This window comes from Zea mays, chromosome 3 (assembly GCF_902167145.1).
Source record: "Zea mays cultivar B73 chromosome 3, Zm-B73-REFERENCE-NAM-5.0, whole genome shotgun sequence".
NCBI lineage: Eukaryota > Viridiplantae > Streptophyta > Magnoliopsida > Poales > Poaceae > Zea > Zea mays.
In genome coordinates this window covers 112,852,267-112,864,062 of record NC_050098.1, presented here as the reverse complement: position 1 = coordinate 112,864,062, position 11,796 = coordinate 112,852,267, and the positions used below count along the sequence as shown (strand labels likewise).

At 42.5% G+C, this 11,796-nt stretch overlaps 1 pseudogene; it reads left to right on the top strand.

The window, feature by feature from the left end:
- The first annotated feature begins 401 nt into the window (after positions 1-401).
- LOC103652041 (pyrophosphate-energized vacuolar membrane proton pump-like) lies at positions 402-3,334 on the top strand (annotated as a pseudogene).
- Positions 3,335-11,796: the final 8,462 nt, after the last annotated feature.

Here is an 11,796-nt window from a genome sequence, read left to right as displayed (position 1 = left end):
TTGGTTTTACTGTTTACACAATGGGCCAGAGACAGGCCATATAGTTTCTATAGCTATTGCATCGAAACTTACTATCCCCCCTAAGTACTAAACTATAGTGGGTCATGCACATAAAAATAGAGGGTTTGCGATTCCCTGATTTTTTCACTCCATTATATCGCTAATGTGGTGAATGAGTGGCAATCCTCAAGCACCGAAATGGGGTGGTAAAATCTCGAACCTGCCTTATTTTAGAGTTGTTTGGGATTCAATAGCATCAACCTCGATTTTTTTTGTTACTTCAGAGTCCATATTCTGTGGCATGCTTTGCTCATTTCAGTTTTTTATTTGCAAGCCTTAATACACTATCTGTAGCTACTAAACTCACTTTGTGATCCTTTTCCTTACTTTTTTTGCGAACAGGAGCTACATCTTTCCTTTTCACTGAGTACAAGTATGTTGGATTATTCATGGGCATCTTTGCAATCCTTATATTCCTCTTCCTTGGGTCTGTCGAGGGATTCAGCACAAAGAGTCAACCTTGCCACTATAGCAAGGACAAGACTTGCAAGCCTGCCCTTGCTAATGCCATCTTCAGTACTATAGCTTTTGTGCTTGGTGCGGTCACCTCACTGGTTTCTGGTTTTCTTGGAATGAAGATAGCAACTTATGCTAATTGCCCGGACAACTTTAGAGGCCAGAAAGGGCGTTGGGAAGGCATTTATTACTGCCTTCCGATCTGGTGCAGTTATGGGCTTCCTGCTTGCTGCCAGCGGTCTTTTGGTTCTTTATATTGCTATTAATTTGTTTGGAATTTATTATGGTGATGACTGGGAAGGTCTTTTTGAGGCTATTACTGGTTATGGCCTTGGTGGTTCTTCTATGGCTCTTTTTGGCCGTGTTGGTGGTGGTATTTATACCAAGGCTGTTGATGTTGGTGCCGACCTTGTGGGGAAGGTAGAAAGAAACATTCCTGAGGACGATCCAAGAAATCCAGCTGTAAGAATTCATTAATTTGAATTGTGAAAACTTCAAGTTCTTAAGTGATATCTTGCTACACTGCAATTGCATAGTGTTCATACTTGCTTTCGGTCATAGCTTATAGCTAGCATTCTGCTTGGACTGGTGTCTACACTGTGGTGTAAGAATGGTATCTTGATGTACTTTCAGGTCATTGCTGACAATGTTGGTGATAATGTTGGAAATATTGCTGGAATGGGATCAGATCTCTTTGCCTCATATGCTGAATCGTCATGTGCTGCTCTTGTTGTGGCCTCGATCTCGTCTTTTGGAATCAACCATCAATTTACTCCAATGGTGTATTCCCTTCTTGTCAGCTCTGTTGGTATTATAGCATGTCTCATAACAATGCTGTTTGCAACTGATTTCTTCGAGATAAAGGTTGTGAATGAAATAGAGCCTGCTCTCAAGAAACAACTTATAATATCCACTGTTGTGATGACCATTGGCATTGCGCTCATCAGTTGGCTTGGTCTTCCAGACACCTTCACCATTTATAACTTTGGAGCCCGGAAGACAGTGCAAAGCTGGTACATGCAAACAAAATTTGATTGGACATTGAAGTTTTTAGCATAAAGTTAACATTACAATCTTTCTTTGCGTTAAATTTATCAGGCAACTGTTCTTATGTGTTGCAGTTGGTATTTATGTTGGGCTAATTGTTGGTTTTGTTATAAAGTAACTTATATTTCAATCTCATACTAATTTAAATTTATCAGGCAATTGTTCTTGTGTGTGGCGGTTGGCCTCTGGGCTGGCTTAGTCATTGGTTTTATTACTGAGTACTACACAAGCAATGCCTACATGTATCTAGAATCTTTTCTTGCCAGTGAGTATGATGGTAGCATTCCTTTGAATGCTTGCAATGTATGACATATTTGTTGTTTTGTGTTCCAGCCCTGTACAAGGTATTGCTGATTCCTGCAGAACTAGAGCTGCCACTAATGTCATTTTTGGGCTTGCTCTGGGTTACAAATCAGTCATTATCCCAATTTTTGCTATTGTGTTTAGTATCTTCCTTAGCTTCAGCCTTGCTGCCATGTATGGTGTTGATGTGGCTGCTCTTGGAATGCTGAGTACCATTGCCACAGGCCTTGCTATTGATGACTATGGCCCTATCAGTGATAATGATGGAGGCATAGCTGAAATGGCTGGGATGAGCCATAGGATTCGTGAGAGAACTGATGCTCTAGATGCTGCAGGAAACACCACTGCTGCATATGGAAAGGTAGACTACATGCTTATCTTATCAGAGTTTCATGTGATTGCACACCGAACTAAAGATTTTTCAGTTTCATGTGATTGCAAATGCCAGCTAGAGTCCATAAATAGTTGAAATCTTGCATGTGCTTTCATTTAAGAGCTTGGACGCCTCTAGAAACTTTAGTATTTTCTATTTACATAATTTTGTACAACCTTCAACGCAATTGATTTTGCTAGAAAAATTCTCTCATGGTTTTGCATTTGTAGGGTTTTGCTATTGGCTCTGCAGCCTTGGTATCCCTTGCACTCTTCGGTGCCTTTGTAAGCCGGGTTGCTATCTCCACTGTTGATGTTCTGACTCCTAAAGTATTCATTGGGCTTATTGTTGATGCTATGCTCCCATACTGGTTCTCGGCAATGACCATGAAAAGTGTAGGCAGTGCTGCACTCAAGATGGTGGAGGAAGTCCGCCGGCAGTTCAACACCATCCCTGGGCTCATGGAGGGCACCACAAAGCCTGACTACGCAACTTGTGTCAAGATCTCAACGGATGCATCCATCAAGGAGATGATCCCCCAGGCGCTCTTGTTATGTTGACACCACTGATCGTTGGGATTTTGTTTGGGGTTGAGACCCTCTCTAGGGTCCTTGCTGGCGCCCTTGTCTCTGGTGTTCAGGTTGGTGGGAGTTCCTCTCAAATTTTGGTATGATATAGTCGCATCTGAATTTTTTCTTATTACGTTTCGCCATTTTCAGATTGCCATTTCTGCATCCAACACTGGTGGTGCTTGGGATAACGCCAAGAAGTACATTGAGGTAAATTTACATGCAGACTGGGCCTTCGTTTCCCTGCCTGAACCTGCATTATACCTTCTCAAAAAAGCTGTTTTTTAAAAGAAAAATGCCTTTTATTTATAACTTTTTGGTCTTTGGTTTTGCTCAGGCTGGAGCTTCAGAGCATGCCAGGACCCTTGGTCCAAAAGGTTCTGACCCTCACAAGGCGGCTGTCATTGGTTACACCATTGGAGATCCTCTCAAGGACACGTCTGGCCCCTCCCTCAACATTCTCATCAAGCTTATGGCGGTCGAATCCCTTGTCTTCGCCCCCTTCTTGGCCGCCCATGGTGTTTAGTTAAGAAATTTTTGATATTGTTTTGGATTATACACGCATGTTTAGACTAGTTTATTATTTTTCTTTACAAGCCGTTATATTTATCTACTTAGCTCCATTATCTAAAGCGCTTGATCAAATTATCAACTTGAAGTAAAATGTAGATATTATATATAGTGGAAAAGTCGTGACAGAAAAAGAATGTTAATGGCAGGCGGCCGTTAATTAGATGTTCAGATAAGCAATCAGGTAGCCCTTTCCTAATCACGATGGCTAATGTTTCCTCCTTTTTATCAGGAGAATCTCTTCAAAAAGGATCGTTAACAAGCAAACCCCCACTCATACCAAAATATGTATGCACACAGCACACCATCCATGCAACTATTATATATATAGTATAATATATAGACGGTGTCATAAATTAAACGCACCCATCGCTACAGAGAAAAGGTAGCAGAAAAAGATTAGTGTCCACTAGCTATCTACTACTAGGATAAGATGTATTAGTTAATTAATTGGTTAGTTAATCTTCGGTTCAACCTTGTGATCATAGTGGGTGGCATTGACCATGGGCATGAATGTCAAAACTTGTTATATGGTCGTCGTGTACGGTGATCGAAAAAGAGTTGACGGTAGAAAGACATGTTTTAGCGAGTCAATCAATAGGGCATCTACACTTGTCCCTTCTCCACTAAGCAATGACCAAAATATAAAGAGTCTCGCTGCAAGTGAAGAGCTGACACAGCATGAGCGCATTGACCAACTAGCCGCATCGAAAGGCTACACTACATGCAGCTGCGTATATATATGCAGACACATGAATAACTGAACTTTAAACAATATAATAGGCATGCATGGTAGAACGAAAATTGAGACGAAATGATGTATGTACGCCCTGATGTACCATATCAAAAGGAAAAATGAAAAGAAAACGTAGAAACTGATCGCGCCCAGCTCTCCTATATATACGTTAGATTTTTATATGAGCATGGCTCATATTTCATGACTTTTTATATGAGCATGGCTCATACCTCATATGTTATATTGCATCTAACATATGAGGTAATATACGAAGAATTGGCAAAAGGTGGCCAAACATACTTTATGACCTTTTTTGATCAGTGTATAAGATATTGCTACGTGTATTTATTAAAATCAAAAGATGAAGCTTTACATTGCTTTAATATTTATAAAGCTGAAGAAAAAGTTAACTTAAGAGGAAGACTAAATGGTTAAGGCCTGATCGTGGACAATACTTTTTTTTGTGAATTTTCTGAATTCTAAATGCAATATGAGATTATTCATGAGAGTACATAACCATACTCACTAAAATCCAATCGGGTTACCGAAAGAGAAAGAATCACACCCTAACTAACGCCATGTTAGAAACATTGGTACTATCTAAGGAATAATAGAGTGATGCCATTTTGATAGCATGTTATGTCCCAAATATATCCTATAAAAATAAAGGTACTACACCATTCAAGGAATAGTATAATAAAATATTGAATCTCTCCTATTTGGACACTTGAAGTTGTTTGGCCAAGGTGAATATGTCAATTAACAAAGAAGTGCAAAAGGAATGTTCTCCTATTATGTTTTTTATAACACTAGATACATGTTCTTAATAATAAACTTTGGAATATCATATATGCATGTCGGTACTATTATGACGTCCACAAATGCTATAATATTTGAAAGTGGGTTCCCTAAACAATGTACCTAGCACTTCTAACCATGAATATTAAATACCATAAGTTTTTAATTATGGTAGAAGACATAGAGGAAACCCATGTGAGAGAAATCTTGAGAAATATGAAATTGATCTATTGACTCAAAAGAGTAAGAGACAAATGATTGCATCAAAGTCTTTTGGTGATAACTATATATGTTACATGCCATAACCATTGAAGAGGCATGCTACTCTCTTGATGCTGACTTTTGGAAGGAAGCATTACATAGTTATTAAGATGGATTCAATTATGACTAATGGAACTTGGTAAGTTGTCAAATGTCCTGGGACCAGTCGCTTCATCGAGAACCTAATTCCATCATCTTAATTGCTCTTCTCTATCATTCCTTGATGCCAAACTTTTGTGTGCTATAAGTTTTGGGGGATGGGTTGATTTTCACTTTCATCCTAGGTTAACACGAGCATGTCATTGGCCTTCAAGTAATGAATATTGCATGCAAAGCATTCCGGGCCAGAGATACACATGGAGCGCTTATCCCTATCCCCGATGCATGTACAAGACTTGCATGGAAACTAGATTTGGAATACAAAAGTGCCAAACAAGGTGAAACTTTTTATGTGGATTTAGTTCACTTCAAGGATCGGCTAAACAAGAGCCACTAGTTCCCCCTCCCCGCCAGCCGCCATCTTGGGGCCCTTCTTGCCCGCACGTCTAGATCTAGGCGATGATGGTGCACATGCACATGTGGGGTGGCAGGCTCTCCCCGTTGCCGGCATCGACAACGTCTCCTGCGGCGGCATTTGCTTCCTCCTAGACGGCACCTTCATCTGCACGGCCGCGCGGCGACTCACAGAGTGGTGGTGGATGTTACGGCGTCCATGGGCGGATGGGGAGTGGATGGGGGACTGCTCCCCTACACCCAGCTCCGGGTTCTTGTGCCTCAGGTGCCCACGACCTGTTCCGTTGGCCCAGAGCTCCTTCCAGGCAAACGTTGCTTCCTGCTCCTCGGGGCAGCCCCTGCATGCTGCGACAATTCAGTGTTGGCATCGGCGGCCACGTGCTCGCCGATGCCATGCCCAGGATTCCTGGCCTCATGTATGTGCCCCTAGAGCTTTGGTTGCTGCTAGAGCTAGCCCTATGGCGCCGCCATGCCCAGGATTCCTAGCCTCATGTATGTGCCCCTAGGGCTTTGGTTACTGCTGGAGCCAGCCCTATGGCGCCGCCATCTTTGGTGGGTCAGCTGCAATCTAAATCATGCCTGGTGTGACTATCTTTCGCTTCTTTGTCTTCATATATTTGCAAGTGTCGTGCACACGAACCTAATACTAGAGTCATCTTGGAGATGATTCATGGAATCATTTGCTTATGGGACACATTTTATTTTTAGATGCAACCTGTGGACTTTGTTCGTGAGCCTATGGGCTAGTTCACGACTCTGTCTTCATAGAACAGTTTGCCTAAAAATTGGATGTTGTCACGGATCTCATGGCCGTTTGATATTATCAAGAGTTGGTAGTATGCCAGCATGAGCATGGAAAGAAGGTGGAGGCAAGGCCAGTGATCTTTGATTTTGGTGGGCCTTTTAGGTACCGGACTCGTCGACATCGGGGAAAATCTTTAGGCCTGGCCTTTGTTGTTTGTGCTTGAAATTGATCTTGATGAAGGTATTGTCTGAAGTATCGAGGGTCTTTCTCTTAGGTGAAAACCTTTGATCTGACCTTTGTTGGTTGGGTCATGTCAACGATGACATTCTTGTATGTCGTGTTCTTTCTGAAGACGTTGCTTATGGAGAGCCTCCGTCTCAGTTCTAGTTTGCCTAGTTAGTGGATGACTTGAAGACCATGTTGTGAGGTCGGGATAGCTCGTTTTGAGATGAGTTTGTTTCTCTTGTTTTTTCTTTTTCTTTTTTGGGCTATGTACACCTTAGTGTGTAGAGGCTGGGAGTAATCTTAGTTCACTTGCATAAGCTTGATGTAATTGTGTAAGATTAAATAATAAAGATTCCTTTATTGAAAAAAGCCCGAAAACAAACCTTGGCCACAAACATATCATGTAAGATGCAATGGCAGAGCCAGGATTTCTCTAAGTATAGGGCCAGATATTAAACTAAAAACGATGTATGGACCTTTATACACAAAAAACTAGCTCTTTTGATAGCAGTCACAGCTAACCATACTGGCCGGTATATGGACCTTTAGAGGCTATTCGACCCAAGAGTAGGGCCGAGGCCCTACTAGCCATAGCCCTGTCTTCGCTGCTGGTAAGATGTATACGTACTGTCGTAGTTTAATTGTAACACCCTGTCCAATCCCGGACCGACGATACTTACTCCTGGCAGCTCGCTAGGATCATATATTGTCCCCACAGACCAACACGGGTCTTTTGTGCGTACTTTGTCCTCACTCATGCGCACCCGAGAAAACTTCCCGGTCGGTCACCCATCCCAAATTGCTCGAAGCCAAGCACGCTTAACTTGGAGGTTCTTTCGAGATAGGCTTTCGAAAAAGAAGATGCATCTTGTTGGTATGGATACTCTATTAATTCTATTAAGCCTTGGCCAAGACATCACCATCCCAGGGGCCAGGATATCACAATCCACCCTCTTAGAAGACCAACGTCCTCGTCGATCAACCCCAAACTAGTAACCTCCCCTCTTAGCCACGTCTGTGTGTCTAATATCGTCATATGCCATGTCATGTGACCACTCCGGGTCCACATGCGCCATGCGCCATATACTCGAACTCCTAACCCACACACGTTCGTGAAACCGCGAGGATCGGCTCTGATACCTCTTGTAAAACCCCGTTCAATCTCGGACCGGCGGTAGTTACTCCTGATAGCCCGCTAGGATCATATATTGTTCCTACAGACCAACACGAGTCTTTTGTACGCACTTTGCCCTCACTCATGTGCATCCGAGAAAAATTACCGGTCGGTCACCCATCATAAATTGCTTTAAGCCAAGCACGCTTAACTTGTATGTTTTTTTGAGAAAGGCTTTCGAAAAAGAAGATTCATCTTGTTGGTATGTGTTGGGGACTTGTTTTCAAATGCTATGAATCAAGAACAAGGCAACATAAAATGTTAAATATCAAAGCCCTTCGTCCTTCGGATCATTATTTCCCTTCGGATATAATGAATCTAGGACGAAGGTCATGAAGGACATACCTTCATGATCATGATAAAAAATGGAGAACATTCATGCAAAGTACAGAAGGTAACATAATTTCTGTAAACATTATTATTAATCTATTTTCATTTTCATTTATACTACTTGTGTAAACAATAGTAAATTACAAATGTACCTTCGACTTGAAGGAATGAAAATACAGGCGTGACACAAAAGTGAATGCCAAGTCAGCGTGAACAGTACGGGAATACAGTTCACCTATTTATAGGCACGGGTCGCAGCCCATGCAAAATTACATTAATGCCCTTTACATTTATCAACAACTCTACAGTAATTCTTCGAGGTCTAATTTGGCTTTTCATCTTTAAGTCGGTTTCCTTTTCCGCCGTTATGCCGAAGCTCTTCTGCACATAGCTTCATGATCGTCTTATCCTTCGTCGTGATCGCCGTCCCAGTCAAGCTTCGTCTTAACCATGTTCTTGTATACTCGCAATCTGACTTCGAAGGTACCTGTTCACATATTTCTCTTGGAAAACATAGTCAAATTACGTTTTTTAGGACCTTTGGAAGCCGAAGGCCCCCAACAGTAGCCCCTCGCAATATTAATTTGCTGTAAAGATAAGTTTATATTGCGATATGGACGAAGGCTATGGGCCGAAGGTCCGAAAAAACACCTTCCTTTTGCTAGAATAGCAACAGTCATTGACAAGCGGGACCCTCCAGTTTTCGACATACTGGGTGTATAAATAAGGGCTCACCACAAGTTATTTGGCACACTCTCTTGCCATCTGCTTTACCTGCTCAAATAGCTTTCTGCCCACAAATATTTGACTGTCTCCCTAGTTTTAAGCTTCGAAGCCAAGAGGCAGGATTTCCGAAGGGATGTCTGAGGAAAAGAAAATTGCTGCCGGAGTGAAGCTGAGCCTTTCTGAGGAGAAAAATCTGGGCTTCATTGAATCAATAGCAAAAACAAATACAGAGAAAATTACTAGGGAGATTTTGGAAGGCTTATCTGAAGATACTAGTGAAAGTGATAGTTATGATGCAGACAGCGGGGGTGAAGATTCCGAAGATCGACCATGGCGACCAAGCCATTCAGTCTTCGGAAAATCAACTATTGGGCAAAGTCACCTTGAAAACATGAGGGGAAGATATTTTCGAGATATGTCCATCGTGAGGGCAGATGACGGAGAGAGGACTGTGCCGACTCCCGAAGATAATGAAGTCGTGATCTTCCGAAGCTTTTTTAAAGCTGGGCTACGATTCCCTATAAGCAGGTTTATGGTAGAAGTTCTGAAAATATATCAGGTTTACCTTCATCAACTTACCCCTAAAGCAATAATAAGAATGGGAGTCTTCGTCTGGGCCGTGAAGAGCCAGGGCCTAGAGCCAAGTGCGAAAGGCTTTTGCAATATACATGAGTTATTATATGAGACGAAGCCCTGGGGTAAAGAGCAATATCATAACAACTTTGGTTGTTACAGCTTCGGTGCTCGCTCTGGATCAAGCTGTCCTGTGCCAACCTTTCAGAAGAGATGGCCCGGGGAATGGATGAAGGAATGGTTCTATGTAAAAAATGATTTGAAGGCTCGAGAAGATATTAAGGATATCATCATGTGCCCTATCTGGCAGTGCTTCGGACTCCGGAAACCGAAGGTAGAAATGGATGAAGTAGCCGAAGAATGCCAACGGGCCTTCGGCGTAGTCTGCTCTTTTATTGGGACAAGGGATTTGATACAAGAACACATTGCCTTCAAAGTGTGGCCGCTTGCAGATAACTGGGAAATGCCGAAAGAAACTGTTAAAGAAACTGACGAAGGTGGACTAGTCAGGCTGAAGTACACATTCAAGTACGGAGACAAATTCGTTGAGCCAGATGATGATTGGTTAAAGAGCATTGAGACTGTAAGTGATGAATTGCTTGGGGTATATTCAAAGGCCGAAGACACTACACTATCAGCGGCCTTCGGAGGTTGAAAGAAGAAAAGACTCAACCGAGTATTTGACGCAATTGGGTTTGTCTACCCCGACTACCGCTATCCAGCGCGGGGTCAAAAAAGAAAAAGCGCAACTTCTGCAAAAGAAACCGCTTCAGCCGCTCCTAGCGAGCCAGCGCCGAAGAGGCGAAGGGTAAAGGTTCTCACACACCGGCCACGCTATATTGAACCAGCCATAGTGCCTGAGTTCGCCGGTGAAACCTCTTCGGCCACCAAAACTAAAGATTCAACTCTGCTGCCGGAAATTAAAGAATTGGCCGAAGTGCTAGCAACAGAAAAGATGGAAGAACCAAGGGCTGAAAAAGCAAAAACATCAGAAGTCTCAGGTCCTTCGGCAAAGGTTGAAACAGGAAAAAGCCAGATGGGTCCAACAGTGACCCCAAAAAGGAAGAGGATGGTTAATGTGTTAGATGTTCTGGAGACAATTAAATCTTCAAGCATAACTTCAAAGAAAACTCTTGAAACTTCTGGAGTGTCTACTGAAGCCTTTGTTGCTGAAGCTTTAAAGCCACAGCCTGAAGCTGAAGCTGAGGCTGGACCTTCAGAGCCCACCAAGGAGCAACCTTTGGAAACCGAAGAAAAAGCTACAAAGGCAGCCTTGGAAGCCGAAAAAATGTCAGAGCCAATTTTGGTTGAAGAAACTGACACTGCTGCCCCCGAAGCACCTTCCTCCATACGCGATTACATTGTGCGACATGCTTCGGGGAAGAAATTATCTGAAGAAGAAATTTATGAAGCTGATCACTATGCCAGAGAATTAAAATATCCGAAGGGGGCACTAGTGTTTAATGGGACAAACGAAGATGACTTCCTATACTGCCTCCCGGACAACAAAGAATTATCCATCTGCCGGGAGATGGCTAGAAGTATGGGGTTTCCGAAGCTTGAAGCTGGACTCTGTGCTATGACGAAGGACGATCTTGCAGATAGTCTTGCATATAATAGCCTGAAGGTATGAGAACTGTGTGTTTGGAAATTTTATAATTTGCAAATCATTCTTTTATTCTTATACCAAGTCTTTTTACATATAGGGTTTAATACTAAGCAATGCGTTGAGAGCGCAAAAGAATGCCGAAGACGAGAGCTATGATATTGCTTTCAACAACCTACGATCAGAGGTTATTAAGCTGAGAAACGAAGCTCTGGAAAAGGATAAAATTCTGCTTACATTGGTGGACAAGATAAAAGAGGACGAAGCTACCTCTAAGGCTCAAGATGAAGCCCAAAAACGCGAAATTAAAGATCTTCAGAAACAGCTAGCCAGAGCTAAGGAAGAGCGTATTCTTGAAGAGACAAAACGAGAGCTTAGTGATCAATGGGCCAATCATTTAGAAATAAATGATAAAGAGCTTCGTGCATCCCAGAGAAGATGCTATGATAAATCCATAGTGTGTGTCAAGAAGATAAAATCCAGCTTCGCCAACGTTGGCGCATTCTCTAGCGAAGAGAATTTCTCAAGAGGCAATCCCGAAGGTCCAATGGAATGGATCAGTCACGAAGCTGAGGCCTTCGAAGAAATCCTGAATAGCCGCGGAGACATATGTGCTTTTTCAGGTGCTAGAGGAATTGCTACTGTTTTGGAGAAGAAAGGTTGTGAGCATGTAAAATCTCTAGCTCAATCCGAAGCTACCTTGTCCTCCGAAGACATTAAAGACCCCTCAG